This window comes from Dipteris shenzhenensis, chromosome 19, assembly GCF_047967505.1.
Source record: "Dipteris shenzhenensis isolate YYH24624 ecotype China chromosome 19, Dip_SZ_1.0, whole genome shotgun sequence".
Lineage (NCBI taxonomy): Eukaryota > Viridiplantae > Streptophyta > Polypodiopsida > Gleicheniales > Dipteridaceae > Dipteris > Dipteris shenzhenensis.
The window spans coordinates 13,339,902-13,344,004 of record NC_141614.1 but is presented as its reverse complement, the minus strand read 5'-3'; the positions used below and the strand labels follow the sequence as shown (position 1 = coordinate 13,344,004).

The 4,103-nt window shown below is 39.1% G+C and overlaps 1 pseudogene; it reads right to left on the bottom strand.

Moving 5' to 3' along the window:
• Positions 1–2,372: 2,372 nt before the first annotated feature.
• Positions 2,373–3,791, bottom strand: LOC147890111 (uncharacterized; annotated as a pseudogene).
• Positions 3,792–4,103: the final 312 nt, after the last annotated feature.

Genomic DNA, 4,103 nt, shown 5'->3' with positions numbered 1-4,103 from the left:
AGGCATCTTTCACACTCCCGCAAGTGCCGGGCTTGGATCAAAAGGACCACAACAAGCCAATCTTCATGAGACATGTGAAGGACTTGATTGCAAGGCATCCTGAGTGGAGAACATACGAGATGTTGCCAGTTGATGACACCAAGTACAACAATATGCTGAATTCATCTTGGTCAATGATTTGTCCATCGCTCAACCCAACGGATGATGACCAGGACCCTTTCTTCCTCACCAATGCTCTATTGCCATGGTTGCTTAAATGAAAAGAAGTTGAATATCCAAAGGCATATGTGCAGCAGAATATGCTATGTAATGAAAAGGATATGGAGTCCATGTATGTAATGAAGCATTGGCAGGACTTGGAGTCATGTTGCAATGTAACGAAAAAGCTTGCAATCTATTGATACTTTTTGTAATTGAATTTTGATACACCCCAGTGAGCACAATTTTTTCCAAGTGGTATCTAGCACGACAACAGAGAGCATAATGTTTGCCAGGTGGTAACTACAAACATAACAGGTGGTAGCTACCACCACACATAATTTTGATACAATCTGGGGACTATGTGATCCAATGTATTTCACTTATACATGAATAAATGGTGCTTTTTTAGTATTCTATCAACATGTGGTATTTAATATTCTCTTGAAGAAAGTTTGTGTTGCATGGTTATGCACAACTAAGTGAAAGATTCGAGTCTTAGAATTGTTTGTGTACATGCTTTTTTTGGAAGGGGTTTGAGTTAGTCAATCTCTTACAGGTGGTAGCTACCACCACAACAGAGAGCATAATGTTTGCTAGGTGGTAACCACCAACATAACAGGTGGTAGCTACCACCACACATAATTTTGATAAAATCTGGGGACTATGTGATCCAAGGCAATGTATTTCACTTATACATGAATAAATGGTGTTTTTTTAGTATTCTATCAACATGTGGTATATAATATTCTCTTGAAGAAAGTTTGTGTTGCATGGTTATGCACAACTAAGTGAAAGATTAGAGTCTTAGGATTGTTTGTGTACATGCTTTTTTGGAAAGGGTTTTGAGTTAGTCAATCTGTTAATTAGGTGAGCATAATTTTTTCCAGGTGGTAGCTACCACCACAACAGAGAGCACAATGTTTACTAGGTGGTAACTACCAACATAACAGGTGGTAGCCACCACCACACATAATTTTACCCAGGTGGTCAAGCCATAAAATAGATGGTGGCTAGCATCATGAGAGAGATCACCTACTCTAGGGCAAATTGATAGCAACCACATACAATGACATTGCTCACAATATTAACCCTCTTCTTTGACACTAGGTTAGCATGAGGGTAGCATGAGGCACCTTGACTCCATGCACCTAAATGTGGATGCCTAGTCATCACAAATGTGTAAACCTATTTTGCATTACGTGCCCCATTTTTAGATATTGCAAATGAGATCAAAGTCATGAAAAGAACCAACTGAAACAGAGAACATAATGTATTTCATTTAATGGAAGTTATCAAGAAAGTAAGTGGTAGCCTACACTTGTTCCTATTTTTTATCTCCGCTAACTTCTCAGATTATGTGATAGCATTGTATTACATGATGCTTGTTGTATATATCAAATGGAATGTTGTTATAAATAGCTTCATACACTTCATAGGACAATACATATGTTCTCACACGTCCTTCCCACTCCATTGGAAACTTGATAGCTCTAACAAGGTGGGACTCAATGAAGACTTCAAGCTCCAACCTTAAAAGCATGTACCTCATATGGATTTCCTTGAGTTTGCTTGTAAAATCCCTTGACCACAAATGAACCTCGACCACAAACATCCCCCCATGCATCTTTAAGTGGAACGTCTATCTTTTCCTTCCCCTATGTGCATTTTAGAATATAGAAATCCACAAGCTCATCATTATCAGGAGGAGCTATAACAGCAAAATTATCACCAACATAAAGTGCATCACTCAAGGAGGCATCATGATGTCCTTCAAATGCTAGATCATCAGTTTCGTCCTCATCTTCAATGATATTCTCTTAGGGTTGTAGGGTAACATACTCCCAAAAGGGCACGTGTGATGTATTGGAACAACTCGTCCATTTTCCCTGCATGCAAGCACTACAAAACACAAAAATTGTGTGCACCTTAAAGTTGTTCCATTTGTTAAAGAATATCCCGACACACAATGCAACTCACGTGAATTAGGCACAGCTTTACAATCCCAATTCCTGCTTCTGTCCACATCACCTTCCTTGATTTCCCAGAACACTCGGGTAACGGGTCGAGCCTTTGAGGGATATGTGGCGTCAGCCCCTTCAGACAATGTCTCTCTTAGAAATAATACCACTTACTTTGCACATTGGAGCTTTGCAACATTCGAATTTAGCTGCTCATGAGTGAGATGTCTTTAAAGAACAACCCCTGCGTTCACCCTTTCCATGTCCTGAACCAAAAAAATTATGTGTCATTTTCATTCCTATCATTGTGCCATATCGAGCAACAAAGTAAAAAGGCCTCTTTGCTTTGAACTGTGAGGTTGCTCCATCTGACCACACCCAATGTTCTTTGACCTGAATGCCTTGATCTTTCAGCCATTTGTAATGGAGCATAAAGCAATGCTAAACAAAAAGAGTGTCATGCATCCTATCATCGGATATATAAAAGTGATAGTATTTGTGGACGATGCCTACAATACGCACATACATAATTTGAACAAAGATTGTAACTTGGTTGGAGTGCCAATGCATGTTTTGGATCTCGTTTTGTTCTTTGAAAGTGTAGTTTTCTGTAAAATCCACAACAGATACCACCACTTCTTCGGGGAAGCGAACAAGACACTCCTTGAATTGCTCTGCCTGCCATTTGTAGACAAAGTTATGCTTTATAAATTTGTTCAAGTGGCCCTTAAACATTACCAAAAGCTTCCTGCATTGCATCTCTTTGAATGAAAGAACTTTCCTTTTTTTCTTTTTTCCATTAGCTATAGTTCCAACTTAGACATCCTCAAATATCTTTATGGACACTGTATGTGCAGTAAATGATTCCTCCCTTGGGAAACATGCCATTTTTCCTACTCCACATGAAGAGCATTGTCCCATCAAGCACTTAAGGGCATGGTAGCTGGCACAGATTGCTTTTGGGCAAAGGACAGATTCCCAAAGCACAGTTATGCCTGCAAAAGTTTTCACATGTGCATTGCAACTATCCCCTGAACCACAAATTTCACATCTGCAATCGCACTCTGCTCCATGCACACCGAAAGAGACTTATCGTAAGTGGTTTACAGCATCCTTCAAAAAAGGCATCTGCACATGTGTGATGCAGCAACAAGTGTATCGATCCTTAAGCTTGTGCACAAAGCAATACTTAAACTTCTCAAAGGCCCTTTGGTGAATCTATACCTTGGGTGGCTCTGCTTGAAGGCAAGAAAGAAATCCACCTACATATTAGTTTGTTAGTACTAGTTAAACATATTAGTTTGTTAGCACTTGTTAAAGTTATTGGAAAACATTAATAGATAGGGAGTTTCAAGTTTGCCTATGACAAGCAAAAGGATGAAACGGATACTTCTCTTGTTGTTGTATGTACTGGCAAAAGATACCTATACCATTGTTCTGTTAGTGGCAAGCAGTTGCAATTGGGAAGTACCACTATGGTAGTGCCTCCAACAAGCATACGAGTAGCTACTGTTCTATCATGCAAATTGAATATTTGTAACCTGAATTAAGTGTCACATATTGAGTGAAAACACATACACAATCAATGTAGCTGATGAAAGCATCTCGTAAGTTATTTTTTAAAATAAGCATTGAATCTTGAGTGCATTATGATTGTCTTTCTGAGTTATGGCTGCTCTCACTCAGTGGCAACAAGTAGTAGCTTCTACTCGAATAATTGCCTCGCTTAGTGGCAACAAGTGGTAGCTTCCACTAAAATAATTGCCTCGCTTAATGGCAGCAAGTGGTAGCTTCCAGTCAAATAATCAATGTACCTGATGAAATCATCTCCAAATTTACTTTTTTTAATAGGCTTTCATTCTTGAGCGCAACATGTTCCCTCTAATGATGATTAATATGGTCACCTTTGGAGATATACAGATAAACCCTTTGGTCACCACACTT